This window comes from Macaca fascicularis, chromosome 1 (assembly GCF_037993035.2).
Source record: "Macaca fascicularis isolate 582-1 chromosome 1, T2T-MFA8v1.1".
In the NCBI taxonomy this organism is placed as follows: Eukaryota; Metazoa; Chordata; class Mammalia; order Primates; family Cercopithecidae; genus Macaca; species Macaca fascicularis.
This window is the reverse complement of record NC_088375.1, coordinates 23,399,370-23,416,417: the sequence shown is the minus strand read 5'-3', so window position 1 is coordinate 23,416,417 and position 17,048 is coordinate 23,399,370.

Below are 17,048 nucleotides of genomic sequence, written 5' to 3'. Positions count from 1 at the left end.
CGGGGATGCACCTTGCACCCTCATTTTACACCAAAGACTGCAATCTCAAAAAAAAAAAAAAAAAAAAAAAAAAAAAAAAAAAGAATTTGGCCTCTCCTTTGCCAGTTATCTCGGACCACAGACAAGTATTTAATCACTCAGGACCTTCTTTTAGAAATCTATTTACAAAAGCAGTATTCCTTTATATTAGAATTTTTTGAAATACAGAAAAGCCCACAAAAAAAATTGCATACACACAGTGGAATCATACTGTATATTCTGTTTTGTGGTCTGTTTACTTCGTAAAATGTAAACCATTTTTTTGCTTTTCATTTCTTTTCGGTTTTTTTTTTTTTAATACATAGACCAGAATGTCACTTTATTGATTTGCAACTGGAAACCTAAATATGTTGTGGACTAGAAAGCTCCTGTCATCCACTCTGTATTTTTTTCACATAGGACGCTTTTCATTTCTTGAATGGTTCATGCTGCAACATTATTTGGCAATCAGTGCGTGTCTTTTCATAGCATGGATGCACCAATCTTCTCTTGTTGGAGTTAGCTTGCTTTCACTTCTTTCCTATTGCAGTGTACAACCTTGTAGATAAATATGTGTACATGCTTATGACTTTTTTTTTCTTTCACTGAATTCCTTTGCAGAGGAATTTCTAGGTTTTGATCTCTATCAACAAGATGCATTCCAGGAAGAGAGTTACAGTCGTCTCCCACACTGAATATTGGATATCATTTTCCTCTATCTCACTAAGTGGGAATAAGACCTTTCTCACAAAGTTATTGTGAAGTTGAAGTGAAGTGAGGACAAAGTGCTACACAAAAGTCCTGCCCTTTTGTCTCAGGATAATATATTTTGCAAGTCCTATTGAGGCGGGAAATTAAAGAAAGAAAAATAAAATTAAAAAGAGAAATAAGCTTTCCTGCATTAGGCTGACTTGTTCTAGAGGCAGCAACAGGCACAGCCCAGACCCAGGTAAAGTCTTGGTAATACTATCTAAAGAGCCAGGACACAAAGGAATGTGCTCTGGAAACTCTCCCAGCACTCCCTCCATGCAGGGAGAAGAAAAACAAATTTTCCTTTGTTTTATGATATGAGTTTATAAATTCCTGTTCTCTGTAACTGGTGACTTCAAGTCTTCTGTTTTATCTAATCAGTGGAGTGAAGTTCATAAACTGAGCAGATCTCCTGGATGCCATAGTGAAGGCCATGGAATAAGCTGTGCTAGGCACTAGGCAAACTTAGATAATGGACATCTGGGTTGCATAGCCATGGTCATGTGTAATCCTGAGTTATGAACCTGTTAAAATTTGATTAACTGTCTTTGTCTTGCCTCTGTATCCCTGCTTTCACACCACTGTAAGCCTGCTTCAAGCTAGCCCACCCCTTTCTGAAGTGTGTATAAAAGTCAAGTGCTGTCTTTGTTCTGGGCCCAATCTTTGGATGTTAAGTCCGCTGGGTCTGAATGCATGTAGATATCCTCTTGTATACACCCCAAGGTCTCTCTCTGGTCCTCCTGATTCCGCAACACTATTACAACAATATAAGTTATGGATGTGTAACACTGGCTCAGAAATTACTCTGTACTTAACTTCACTCACCATTAATTCCTTTTCCATTTACAATCTGGCTTGTGCTTCCACACGTCATCTCACACTGCTCTCTCAAAGGTCACCATTTGCCTTGTAAACGCTTTCTATCCTTGGATTCTCAGACGTTGCTATGTCCTGATTGTTTTCTTTCTTGCCTTCTTTGCTGGTCCCTTTTTGCCTCCCTGCCTCTTAAAATGTTTTCAAGGCTCTCCAGAGTCCTAGCCTCTATTTTTTCCCCCTCATTCTTCTATGAGTCTTTTCTTTGACTCTCCCTTAATGATTTCCCCCATTTACGTGATTGTTTTGGTTGTCTAGAGTCCAAATGTCCTTCTGTTTTTAGGAAAATCTCTTATTTTAAAATATGTTGTTTGAAAGTAGGTACCTACTGTAAAAAAGTTAAAGGGCTAGTTCTCCCTCTCCTTCACTTCAGAGGAACTAAGGGGGTGGGCATGTGCCTTCAGCTTTGCCAGTCAGATGCTTGCTCCCAGGACTCACTCAGATTCTTGAGAGAATTAACAGCAACATGGGGACATTTGGAGATCTCCATTCATTATGGTGGCAGCAGTGGGAAGACCAGATCCCTCTCAGAGTCTTTTCTGATTACTCCATTAAAAATTACAGCCTCCCTCTTCTCAAGGTACTCTTTATTCCCCTTCCTTGTTTTATTTACTACCATTTTTGGTAATAAGTAAAATTTACTACTATTTTGTATTTTTTATTTAATTTATTTGTTTTATTATCTGGCTTTCCTATTCAATAGTAAGTTACATGAAGATGGAGATATAGTGTTTATTACTGTATCCCTATTGCTCTTAAATGCCTGGCATACAGTAGACACTGTATTAGTCAGGGTTCTCTTAGAAGGACAGAACTAGGGGAGTTTATTAAGTATTAATTTACACCATCACAAGGTCCCTCAATAGGCTGTCTGCAAGCTGAGGAGCAAGGAGAGGAGAGCCAGTCCAAGTCCCAAAACTGAAGAACTTGGAGTCCAGTGTTCAAGGGCAGGAAGCATCCAGCACGGGAGAAAGATGTAGGCTGGGAGGCTAGGCCTGTCTGCTCTCTTCACGTTTTTCTGCCTACTTCATATTCTCTGGCAGCTGATTAGATGGTGCCCACCTGATTAAGGGTAGGTCTGCCTTCCCCAGCCCACAGACTCAAATGTTCATCTCTTTTGGCAACACCCTCACAGGCACACCCAGGATCAATATTGCATCCTTCAATCCAGTCAAGTTGACACTCAGTATTAACCATCACAGACACTCAGTAGCTATTTGTGAAATGAATACATATGTGACTTCTTTCCGTTGCCTAGCCATCTGGAACTCTCTGACTTCTTGGCCTTTTTATGAAGCCTGTACCTCCAGCCTGACTGACTGTGTGAGCCCTGATAGCCTTCCAAGAGTTATCCTATTCCGCAAGGTAGCCAGAGTCAGTTTCTGTTTCATGCAGAAACACCTACTGTATTACAGGATTCTCATACACAGCATGTCCAAAGCCACATTCATTACAATTCCAATAAAACCTTTACATATTTCAGTGAAGGAAATAATCTGAGTAATTACATTAGCTGGAAACTTAGCATCACTCCTTTTCCTTCATTCCCTGGACTTGGGAATGAGATAGCCCTGCAGTGGAATCCGGAAGAGCCACTTACTTAGCTGTGTGACTTTGGGGGAACTTAAGTTCTCTGCAACTTGTTTTGCCTTTTTATTTGCAAAATTGGTATATTAACACCAATCTTACTTGGCCATTGTGAAGATAGTACAGAGTCTGGGCCTACTATAGGCACTTAATAAATAGAGGTTTTAGTTATTACCAGTTTGTGTTGATAGCACATCAAAACAGTTTCTCTTCTAGTCCCTTTGCCCTAGTTCAGGCTGAAGTCTCCTCTGACCTGAGCAATTACCAAAACTTTTTTTCTTTTTCGAGACAGGGTCTTGCTCTGTTGCCCAGGTTGGAGTGCAGTGATGTGATCATGGCTCACTGAAGCTTTGACCTCCCAGGCTGAAGTGATCATCCTGCATCAGCTTCCTGAGTAGCCGGGACTATAGTTGTGTGCCACCACATTTCGCTAGTTTTTTAAATGTTAATTTTTGTAGAGATTGGGTCTTACCACGTTGGGCAGGCTGGTCTCTTAACTCCTGGGCTCAAGCAATCCACCTGCCTCAGCCTCCCAAAGTGCTGGGACGACAGACATGAGCCACCATGCCTGGCCACAGTAACCTTTTAACTGGCTCTCCCTTTAAAATTCATCACCAACCACCATTACAGTTATTTTTCTAGAGCAGATATCTTCTTTGATGACTGTGACCAATGCCTTTAGAATGAAGTCCAAACTCTCAAATAATGGCATTTCAAGATCCTTACTAGTCTAGCCTCAAACTACTTTTCCAGGATCCTCTCATTTAACATTAATTTAATAAACATTTTTTAAGTGCTCTTGGGTGCCAGGTACTAATATAACTTATATTTTAACAAGGGAGCCTGTCAATAAAAACAATAAGATTATCACAGATTGTGACTCTTTCAGCCTGTTTTGTGCTGCTATAATGTAATACCTTAGACTGTGTAATTTATTTTTTAATTTTATTTATTTTTGTTGTTGTTGAGACAGTTTCACTCCATCACCCAGGCTGGAGTGCAGTGGTACGATCTTGGCTTACTGCAACCTCCGCCTCCTGGGCTTAAGCGAGTCTCCTGCCTCAGCCTCCTGAGTAGCTGAGACTACAGGCATGAACCACAATGCCTGGCTAATTTTTGTGTTTTTAGTAGAGATGGGGTTTTGCTACATTGGCCAGGCTGGTCTCAAACTCCTAGCCTCAAGTGATCTGCCTGCCTCGGCCTTCCAAAGTGCTGGGATTATCGGCATAAGCCACTGTGCCTGACCAGACTGTGTAATTTATAAGGAACAGAAGTTTACTGGCATTTTGCATTTGTTATTTGAGTTTATCTGTTACTTGGTTTACCAGTATAAAACTTTGTGTAAATTACGGACATTAGTTGTTTGCTTTCCTGTACTGAAAATGTCTTTCTCCAATTTGTCGATGATTTTTTGGCTTTATTGATTTATTTTTGGTCAAAGAGAAAATAAATTTTGTGTGATTCAATGTGTCAAATTTCTGTCTTGGTGTTCTTCTTGGAAAGGCCTTTTTCATTCCAGAATCTTAAATAAATTAATTCATGCTTTATTCAGAAATTGTATGGATTTATTTTATACAAAATTTTTGATACAATTATAATTAATTTCAGTGTAAATAGTGCTACACATTCATCTTTTCTTTCCCTAACAATCTTTCAGTTAACCCCACACTATTTTATTTACCCCACCGATTAGATTACATATAAATCCACTGGTTGGAAATGGTGCCTTTATTATGAACTGAAATGCCATGCATATTTAGGTCTATTTCTGGATTATCTATTCTGTTCCACTGATGTCTTTTCCTTCTTTTGTAATAGACTATTTTAATTATGGCAAGACTATTTGGGTTTTAAAAACCTAGTTTTTGGATTGGTGCAGTCAACATGGTCAGCAGAGTTGGGGCTGAGCCTTCAGCTGGCATGATTGGTGGCTCCAGTGCCACAGAATCAGCCAGTGTGGCCAGGACTGCTGGGCTGAGGATTGAACTGTTGAGTTAGTGTGTTTGGTGGGATTGGGGCTGATGGTGCAGCCAGTATAATTGGGGTTAGCTAAAGGGACACGCTGAGAGGCCAAGAGGTTAGTTACATACTAGAGGATTGACTGAAAAAGTAAATATATTGAGAGTAAAAGGAATCCAGATTTCTCACCATCTGAGAAAGGATTACAAACATGAAAAAGCAAAGGCTGGAAAAAACCCTGGAGTGTTAGTTAAGGATTGGAAATATTGGTGTGAGCTCATGGTTTTGAAAATGGCTTTGACAGACTGACATAAAAAAAAATCTAGGCTGTGTGTGTGTTCATATATTTCTAGTTCTGTCTCTTGTGAAGGCCTAGAAGCAATAATATCCCAGTAGCCATGAGCATGTGTAGTGCCCAGATCTTGGTTTCTAAATACTATTTTCTACTAAAAGGAGCCAAGGATCCTTGAATAAATTGCTGATTCCAGATATGGAACAAACAAGTACAAGATGAGCCTGAAGGATATTTTTAGTGCCAGAAAGTAAAAATTGCTTGAAGAATAATAAGGGGTATTATTATTCCTTTTATTCATAAGAACACAGAAACCAACTTAATGAAGTTTCCACTGACCAAATCTGGGATAATTTAAGCATCAAAACAAATAATGCTAATAACAGATACAATCCACTGAATAAAATAGAAATCCACAAGTCCATGCTGATATGAATAAATGCATGAATAAATAAATAACTGGGGCAGCAAGGAAAACTCTACCTTGTAGTGAGATGCCAACTAATAAGCATGGAAGAAATGATAGAGCTAGGATCATTTTGCAATCATTATAGTAAAAACTGATTCAAGAAAGACTCACCAGTGGATCCTAAAACTCGTAGGTGAACATTTGATAAGGAATAGAATATTTACGTAATTCCAAAGTTATCTCCACAGACTACATATTAATACGAAAACTTAATAGTTAATTTTACAATAGAGGAGTCAGACACTATCTTATAAAAGTTAAAACATCACAGCATAAATGGATATTGTGTATGTCCTAATAGGATGGCATTAGAACATAGCATCACTTTTGGGGTATTTCTGCCAAAAATTGTATAACTTAAATGTAATTATGAAGAAGTACTAAACAAACCCAAATTGATGGACTTTCTACAAAGTGAGTAACCTGCTCTTTTTAAAAAGATCAAGATCATAGAAATAAGGTAAGACTCAGGAACTGGTCCAGGTTGAAGGAAACTAAAGAGAGCTGACAACTATACATTATGTATGATCCTGAACCTATAATAGCTATTAGGACAATTGACAAATTTGAATGTGGTCTGTTAATTTGATTGAAGTTCTTATGGAAGCCAAGTTGGACAGGAACACCCTGTATATAGAATAATGCACAGCTTTGAAAGTTAGGCAATAAATATCTTAGAGCTATTATCCCAGGTGGAAGCCTGATTTCATAAAAAATGGTGGTGTACTTAGGGGTTGATTGAGTACCTACTCTTTATGTAAATAAAGTGCAATTGAGGTACAGGAATCCAATTTTCAGTGTCTATAAAGAGTGGTTCAGCTTCAGAGTGAAAGGGAAACTGGGTGGATTAAGATCTTGGTGTTCTTACATACTCAAGGAGTGGGTATATAATAACTCCATTTTCTGAAAAGCCAAATGCCTTTATGCATCCAAATATTCTTTCTTTTAATTATTTTGAATTTGCAGTCACTTTCACATCCTTTCTGTTTTTATTTTTACAATTTCATAAATAGAATTAATGCATGTGTTTAAAATCAGATGAGAGAGAGACAAGGAGAGAGAAAGGGAGGGAGATGTGATGTCTCTCTATCCCTCCCTCTCCCTCCCTTTCTCCCCTTTCTCTCTCTCTCTTTCTCTCTCTCTCTCTCTCTCTCTCTCTCTCTCTCTGTGTCTCTCTCATCTGATTTTCCCACCCTCCAAAATGGTTCTATTACCCTTCTCAGTTTCTCCACTTGGAATTAGGGCATCTTTAAGCAACACAATTCAACTTCAACTTCTTATTCCGCGAACAAGAGACTGCATTTCTTAATTCCCCATGTTGGCTCTTGATGCTTCTACTGTTTTTGTCCTTCTTTATCCCATTTCCACTTTGCTACCTCTGTCAACTATAGCTGTACTTTCACAATATACAGATTAATAATATTTACACTATGTTCTGAAACTATTGTTAATTTCTCCATAATTTGTCTATAATTCAATTCTATAACTTGTAATTCAATAACTAGTGTAGCTATTGTTGCAGTGTAAATACTATTTATAGTAGGACCAAATATTGTGTTGAGCTTCCTCTCCTTATTTCATGCCTAATATCATGACTCCCACACATCTTAATGGATAATATTGCTATACAGGAATATAACAGTCATAGTTTAATGTTCTTTAGTAACTCAAGATCATAATTGTGAACTCTAATTTTTTTGTTTTTGAGATGGAGTCTCACTCTGTTGCCCAAGCTGGAGTGCAGTGGCGCCATCATCTCTGCTCACTGCAACCTCTGCCTCCTGGGTTCAAGCAATTCTCTTGCCTCAGGCTGCTGAGTAGCTGGAACTATAGGCACATGCTACCATGCCTGGCTAATTTATGTATTTTTAGTAGAGACGGGGTTTCACCATGTTGGCCAGGCTGGTCTTGAACTCCTGACCTCCAGTGATCTGCCTGCCTTGGCCTCCTAGCCTATGCTGGGATTACTGGTGTGAGACACTGTGCAAGGCCAATATTTTGCTTGCCATAATCCAATGGTGTCCATAGGGTGTACCGAGGTACACAGAGTACTTTTCTTCTAATAATAGCCATAATTTATTCATCACCTACTAAGTAAGTGTCAGGCATTCTGATGGGCAATTTTCTTTCTTTATTTTATTTTATTTTATTTTATTTTATTTTTGAGACGGAGTCTCACTCTGTTGCCCAGGCTGGAGTGTAGTGGCCGGATCTCAGCTCACTGCAAGCCCCGCCTCCCGGGTTCACGCCATTCTCCTGCCTCAGCCTCCCGAGTGGCTGGGACTACAGGTGACCACCACCTCGCCCGGCTAGGTTTTTTTGTATTTTAGTAGAGACGGGGTTTCACCGTGTTAGCCAGGATGGTCTCGATCTCCTAACCTCGTGATCCGCCCGTCTCGGCCTCCCAAAGTGCTGGGATTACAGGCTTGAGCCACCGCGCCTGGCCCCTTTATTTTATTTTAATAACAACTCTGTGTCACTCCTACTTTTATGGATGAGAAAATACAAGTTAATTAACTGAGAGGGCTAGATTTGAGTGAAGGACTGACATTAAATTGGATTGACCAACTCATTCCAGTTTGCCTATGCCTTACCTGGTTTAGCACTGACAGCCCTGCGTCCTAGGAATCCCCTTCTTGGATAAACCAGCATTGTTGGTCACCCCATAAGTCTAGCCTTTCTCTCTGTTATAAAAAAATTAATCATCATCATCATCATCATCATCATATCATCACAATTTTCATGGCTTGGGCTTCATTGCTCTTCTGCTAGCCAGTTACAAGATCTGCTAATGAGTTGTTCGAATTGGGAGCTCTGACCAAAGCCTGGGCTGATGTCAAAACTGTATGCGTTTGTAGTGCTGTATGTCTCTTATTTTTCAATATATCAAAAAATGTTCTCAATTAGTCTACATTAGGATGGTAACTTTTCTATATAAAGCATACCTTTGGAGCCTTCCCTTGCTGGTCCCCCCCATGTTCATCCTCTACTATGGTGTATCTCAGAACTCAGACCTTGACCTTCTTTTCTGTCTACATACTTGCATGATGATTCATTTACTGCCATGACTTTAGATATCATCTGTGTGAGCTAATGACCCCTATATACGTATTGTCAATACAGACTTCCCCCACAAACTCATGACATAGATTCTCAATTACTTATTGGACATCTCCTCTTAGAGGTGAAATAGTTTATCTTAAACTTAAAAATTCAAAAATAAATTTCTCATCTTCGCTGAAAAACTTCCTTCTCTCACAGTCTTCTGCGTTTCAAAATAGCAACTCGCGCCTATCAGTTCCTCAGGCCAACATTAGAGCCATCCTTGACTCTTCTTTTACTCTCTTAGCCTATAGAAGAATCTCTCTTAGCCTATAGAAGAATCTGGCAAATTCTGTCAACCGTGCCTTCTGATTGCATCCAGAATTTGACCACCTCTCATTGCCTTCACTCAACACCTGGGGCTGAGCCAGGTCTCATTTGGATTATTTCATCAGCCTCTTAATTGATTTCCTTGATTTCATTCTTCCCCACCTGGAGCCTATTCTCAAGAAAAATCCAGAGTGGTCCTTTTAAAACATATGTAGGATCACTCCTGTTTTCACAGCTTGTTTTGCATCTCACCCAGGGAAGCCCAGCCTGAGGATGGCCTTATGCTGTGTGCACATCACCCGCCTTACTGTCCTAACCCCACCAACAGGTATGTTCACGCTGTTCCTTTTGCCTGAAAGGCTCATCCCTGAGTTATCAGAAATCAGGGCCGGCTACAGAATATGCAGGACCCAGTGTATAGTGAAAATGTGGGGCTTCTTGTTAAAAAATCATTAGGAATGTCAAGATGGTGACAGCAAAGAATCAAACCAAGTGTAGGTCGCTTCTGAGTATGAGGCCCTGTGTGCAAGTCCGAAAATCCTCAGCACCTTCAGGAGTTTGTTCAACAGTCACCTTCTTATTTTTTATTCTTCTTATTTTATTTTTCTATTTAGCATTTCTCACTCTCTCACTGTGTAATTTACTTATTCTGCATTTTCTGTCCTCTCCCTGCATTGGAATGTGTGAAGGCCAGGGGTTTTGTTTTGGTCACTGCTGTATCCTCAGCTCCTGGGACAGTGCTTGGCACATAGTGCGCATTTGAATACTGAAAGAGAGAGAGAGACAGAGACAGAGAGAGAAAGAGAGAGAGAGAAAGGAAGGAAGGAATGAAGGGAGGGAGGGAGGGAAAGAGAGAGAGAGGCAGGGAGAGAGGGAAGGAGGTGAAGGAAGGAGGTGAAGGAAGGAGGGAGGGAGGGAGGGAAGGAGGGAAGGAAGCAAGAAAGGAAGGGAAGGAGGGAGGGAGGACATTGATTTTGTAGCTGTCAGGTAGGAATAATCAGTTTTTAAATCGATTCTTCAGAGGCAGAATCTCACAGACCTGAGGTATCTGTATAACAATTACACAAATTGTTTTTATCTGCTTCAGTTTTTAACCCCAGGACAGTCTTGGGCCACAGAGCAGCTGGACCTTCTTGCCTTCTAATAATAAATAAAGCCCATATGGGCTTTTTTCGTATGCAATCCTGCCCCTCCTTACAAGGTCCTAAAACTGGGGTTTCTTTCCTTCTTTCTTTTATTTTTTTGAATTATTGGCTCTTTTTATCTTTTAAAGGTAAAATGGTTTCAAATTCAAAAGTTATAAAAGTGAAAAGTCTATCTTTGCTTGTCCAGTCACCTAGAAAAAAATACCTCAGAAAAAAAAAAACACAAATATTATCATTCAAGACTCTTGTGAGTCTTCCCAAAGATGCTCTATGCAGAGACTGTACTAGCAAATACATATGTGATATGTATGTGTGCCCCTGTTTCTCTTTCACAAAAAATGATAGCATAATAGATGAGAGAATGGGATAATTTATGTCTCAGTTTTGATTGAGGTGCCAGAACTCCAGGTTCCAAATACTCTCATGTTTCCCACGGAGATGGCAGGGGTCTGTTCTAGTATTGGAAAAAGGGCTTTTGAAAGCAGGTATTGCAACCCTTGAGCCTTTGCCACGTGAGGGTATAAAAGATGTTGGAAAGCCCAAGGTGGAATTAGAGATTGATGAGGAGGAAGCTGTTGCCTTGAGCTTTGAGCTCCATACCCCATTCCCACAGGGAAGCAGGATTTCCCTCACTTTCAGCCCAGGGCTGAAGTGACTTGTCCATTAAGGTGATTTTTTTTTTGCCTCACAGGGGACAGTTGGCAATGTCTGGAGACATTTTAGGTTGTCCCAGCTCGGGGGCTGCTGCTGGCGTCTATTGGCTAGTGGCCAGAAATCCTGCTTGTCTTAGTCTGTTTGGGCTGCTGCAACAAAATATCTTGAAATGGGTAATTTCTTTTTTTGAGACGGAGTCTCGCTCTGTCACCCAGGCTGGAGTGCAGTGGCGCGATCTCAGCTCACTGCAAGCTCCGCCTCCCGGGTTCACACCATTCTCCTGCCTCAGCCTCCCGAGTAACTGGGACTACAGGCTCCTGCCACCACGCTCGGCTAATTTTTTGTATTTTTAGTAGAGACGGGGTTTCACCGTGTTAGCCAAGATGGTCTCGATCCCCTGACCTCGTGATCCGCCCACCTCGGCCTCCCAAAGTGCTGGGATTACAGGCTTGAGCCACCACGCCTGGCCGAAATGGGTAATTTCTAAAAACCAGAAATTTACTGTTCACAGTTCTGGAGGCTGGAAAGTCCGAGATCAAGGTGCTGGCAGGTTTGGTGTCTGGTGAGGACTGCTCTATGCCTCAGAGTTGGTGCCTTGCTGCTGCATCCTCATGTGGTGAAAGGGACAAGCATGCTCCCTCAAGCCTCTTTTATAAAGGCATGAATCCCATTCATAAGGGTAGAGCCCTCACGACCTAATCACTTCCCAAAGACCCCACTCTTAGTACTAAACATTGGGTATTAGGTTCCAACATACGAATTTTGGGCGGACACCAACATTCAGACCACAGTGCTGCTAAACATCCTCAAATGCATGTGATAGTCCCCTGCAATAACAAAATAAATGCCCCAAATGTCAATATTGTTGAGCTGAGAAACATTGGCTCAAGGAAAGGGGCTTTTTAGTCTCTCTGTGAGCTGGTTAAATGTCTTTTGCAGTTGGTGGATGCAGGGGCACCCATATTTAGAGGCTGGGGCTGGTTCTCTGTTCTAGTGGAGGAGAGAGGCGAAGGTGCTGAATAGGGAGCCATCTCCATCTGCTGATAGAGGATGCTGAACAATTGCTGTGACCCAGATAAGGATGGTGAGTGAGAGAGTGTGTACACATGCAGAAATGTGCGTGCGCGCGAGAAAGAGAGAAAGAGAGAGAAAAGAAAAGAACAGAGAGATCAAGGGAGCACTGCATGGAGAGGTGAGCTCAGGTGAAAGAGGCAGGAGGGATACTGAGAAGCTCTGGGAGAAGGGAGCAGTCAGGAGTACTAACCTACACCAAGGGAGATACAGGCGAGATATCTCCAGTTGGGGGAAGATGTGGTGCATAGGGAGGTGCCTCCAAAGAACTTCCCAAAGTACTTCAGGAGACAATGAGTCTGCATCAAACACCTGGAAAGCCCAGAGAGCTGATAGCAGTTCTCAACACGATCAAGCAAGTTAGAGCCTGGCTGGCACTCCAGTGGCACACAGAGAATAAAATCCATAGCTCACAAGATCCTACTGGATTTGACCACTGCTGGCCTCTCTAATTTCACCTTCCCTTCATTACTTTGCTCTGGCCACAGTGGATCTCTAGCTGATCCTTGAACACACCAAGCTTGCTCTGACCTCAGGGCCTTCGTGCTTGCTTTTTCTACCTCGCATCTCTGTTGCCTCTCTTCATACAAGTCTCTGCCCAAATGCCACCATCTCAGAGAGGTCTTTCCTGATCAGTCCATCTAAAATAGGCGAGCAACTGGTCACTATCTCCTTGCCTTTATTTCTCTTCAGACCACTTACTATCTAACCTTTTGTTATAATGTATTCACTTACTGTGTCATTCCTCCGTTATAAAGTAATATCCCTCCAGGAAAAAAACTTCACCTTTATATTCCCAGGGCCTATGGCAAATTTAACATCCGATAAGTGTCCAATAAATATTTGTTTAATAAAGGAAAGAACAAGTATCTGAGCAAGCTGCTGTGATTTGCCAAGCTGTTTGATTTGGCTTCACCTTTGTGAATGAGTGGAGTCTTAGCTCACTTCGGCCTCCTCTCATGCTGAGCTGTTTGCTCAGGTAGTGTTATGAGCACACCTTATGTCCAGTGTCTCCTCAGCTCTGACCCTGACCATCCACTGACATTCTCCTGTCAAATTCCCTGGTCCCGGAGCAAAAGGCATGGATGGCAAGGGAAAAGATGGCAGGGCCAAACACTTCACACAGCTGTTCAGATAAAAAGCTCTCTAGGACCTTCCTGTTTAAGCACTTCAGGTTAAAAGCTGTAAATTAAAAAATTAAAAGAGCACAATGACTGCCTGTGCTCTATTATTTTTCTAAGTCAAGTATGGCTGTGCTTTATTTATATTCTAATTTAAGAAATAGATCTTTTTACCTTTTTTTTTTAATAGACTATCACTCTGTCTCCCAGGCTGGAGTGCAGTGGCACAATCTTGGCTCACTGCAACCTCTGACTCCCAGGTTCACGTGATTCTTGGGCTTTAGCCTCCAAATAGCTGGGACTACAGGCACCCGCCACCATGTCCAGCTAATATTTGTATTTTTAGTAGAGATGGGGTTTCACCATGTTGGCCAGCTGGTCACAAACTCCTGACCTCAAGTGATTTGCCCGCCTCAGCCTCCCAAAGTGCTGCGATTGCAAGTGTGAACCACGGCATCTGGCCCTATTTCTTTTGTTCTTCTTTTATTGTGCTATACAATGTACCTAAAGTGCTAAAACACACACACACACACACACACACAATCATTTCAGTACTGCCTAGGTCAAGAAACAGAACATTGCTACCACCCAAAGGGCAAAAGTGGGGGCTCCTACTTGTGAACCCCAAATATCTGAGATAGGTCTCAGTCAATTTAGGAAGTTTATTTTGCCAAAATTAAGGATACACAACCCTGACACAGCCTGAGGACGTTCTGACAATATGTGCCTAAGGTGGTCAGGGTATAGCTTGATTTTATATAATTTAGAGAGATGTGACACATCAATCAATATATGTAAGATGTATAGGCCGGGCGTGGTGGCTCAAGCCTGTAATCCCAGCACTTTGGGAGGCCGAGAGGGGTAGATCACGCGGTCAGGAGATCGAGACCATCCTGGCCAACACGGTGAAACCCCATCTCTACTAAAATACAAAAAACTAGCCGGGCGAGGTGGCGGGCGCCTGTAGTCCCAGCTACTCAGGAGGCTGAGGCAGGGGAATGGCGTAAACCCAGGAGGCGGAGCTTGTAGTGAGCTGAGATCCGGCCACTGCACTCCAGCCTGGGTGACAGAGCGAGACTCCGTCTCAAAAAAAAAAAAAAAAAAAAAGATATATATTGGTTCAGTCCAGAATCATGGGACAACTCTAAGCAGGGAGGGGGCTTCCAGGTCATAGGTAGATAAGAGAAAAAGGATTGCATTTTTTTGAGTTTCTGATTAGCCTTTCCAAAGGAAGCAATCAGATATGCATTTGTCTCAGTGAGCAGGGGGATGACTTGGAATAGAATGGGAGGCAGGTTTTTCCCTAAGCAGTTCTCAGCTTGACTTTTCCCTTTAGTTTAGTGATTTTGGGGTCCAAGATTTATTTTCCTTTCACATACTTAATTACTGCTGCCTCCCTACCTATTAGAAGTCATTCATTCTGACTTTTGTAACAGTTTATTTGCATTTAAAAACATTTTATCATCTGTGGATACATTTCCAAATAAGATAGTTTATTTTCCTATTTATGAACACTATTTGAATGAAGTCATACTTTATGAATTTTGTTGTTTCTTCTTTTGCTCAATGTTATATTTATGGGAGTCATCCAAATTGTGGCACATAGCTGAGTTTGTTCATTTTCATTACTGTAAAGTATTCCATTATAGGACTAAATCACACTTGGAAAAATCAGTTCTAATATTGGTGGACATTTGGGTTGTTTCCAGTTTGGGCCTATTGCGGAAAATGCTTTTATGAACATACATACTTATAGATGTATTTTGGTGCTGGTGTGCACCATTCTTTTTTCCTTTGAGTGAGCACAATTAACACAATGTACACCATTTCTCAAAGACATATTCTGGCCGCTCATGGTGTAATTACACCTGTAATCCCAGCACTTTGCGAGGCTGAGGCGAGTGGATCATCTGAGGTCAGGGGTTCGAGACCAGCCTGGCCAACATGGTGAAACCCCGTCTCTACTAAAAATACAAAAAATTAGCCAGATGCGGTGATGGGTGCCTGTAATCCCAGTTACTTGGGAGACTGAGGCAGGAGAATTGCTTGAACCCAGAAGGCAGAGGTTGAAGTGAGCCAAGATTGCACCATTGCACTCCAGCCTGGGAAACAAGAGTTAAAAAAAAAAAAAAAAAGATGTATTCTTAGGCCTGGGTTTGTTAGGTCATATGTATGTCAACTTCCTAGGTGGTATAAAACTGTTTCTAAAGATTGGTACCCATCAACCCCCATCCACACAGCAAGCAATGGAGGAGACTTCCCATTGCTCAGCAACTTTACCAACAATTGGTGTTGTCAAGTTATTCAATTATTTTTTAGATTTTCTATTTTTTAGAGACAGGATCATGCTCTGTCACCCAGGCTGGAGTACAGTGGCATGATCATAGTCCACTGCGTCCTTGAACTTCTGGGCTCAAGGGATCCTCCCATTTCAGCCTCCTGAGTTGCTGGGACTACAGGTGCATACCACCATGCCTGGCTCATTTTTAATTTTTTTTTGTACAGAAGGGGGTCTGTGCTGTGTTGCCTAGGCTGGTCTCAAATTCCTGGTCTCAAGTGATCCTCCCACTTTGGCCTCCCAAAGTTCTGGGATTACAAGCATAACCACCATGCCTGTTTAAATTATTTTTTAGGTTAGAAAAAATGGACCTGGCATGGTGGCTCATGCCTGTAATCCCAGCACTTTGGGAGGCCGAGGCGGGTGGATCATCTGAGGTCAGGAGTTCGAGACCAGCCTGGCCAACATGGTGAAACCCCGTCTCTACTAAAAAAAAAAAAGAAAAATACAATAAATTAGCCAGGTGTGGTGATGCATGCCTGTAATCCCAGCTACTCAGGAGGCTGAGGCAGGAGAATCACTTAAACCTGGGAGGCTGAGGTTGCAGTGAGCCAAGATCCCGCTATTGTACTCCAGCCTGAGCAACAAGACCGAAACTCCATCTCAAAAATAAATAAATAAATAAATAAATAAATAAATAAAATAAAGAAAAAAAGAAAAAATGACGGGTAGGAGTCAGGACTGACTTGCAGCTCCCACTTGGACAGACAGAAAAATGTGAGAAGACTCACATTGAAACCTTATTTGCAAAATTATAACTGAAGAAATTATGACAGTGAAATAAATTAGTCCTGACTGACTCTATCTTGCTTCTAACCCTTCAGCTGTTCTTGTCCATTCCTGGGCATAGGCTGAACCAACTTGGGGAAGGAAGTCAGTTCATGGTTTGACTCTGAAACAAAATTGATAACACCCCTTTCCTGAAAAGACCCCCTTCTTACCTGGGGTCCAGTCTGCCTTTGCAGGACTAACAAATTAGCTATAAGATTAGAAATTACAGTTTAGGGGTCATGCAGCCTCTGGCTCCAAGGGTCCGAACCTCCCCAAATTGCTCCTGGGGGTAACATCACTATTGTGAAACCTAACATCATTGCTTAAGATATTTTGCAGACCCTGAACTCGATGGATCAGCTGACACCGCCCAGACCGGTAATCTGGCCCAACCAGTTCTGCCATCCCACTCAGGAACAGAATACATTCAGAAAACTTATCTTCGACCCCCTATGATTCCATTTCTAACCTGACCAATCAGCACTCCTCACTTTCCAAGCCCCTACCCACCAAAGCATCTTTAAAAACTCTGATCCCTGAATGCTCAGGGAGACTGATTTGAGTAATAATGAAACTCCGGTCTCCCGCACAGCTTGCTCTGCATGAATTACTCTTTGTCCATTGCAAT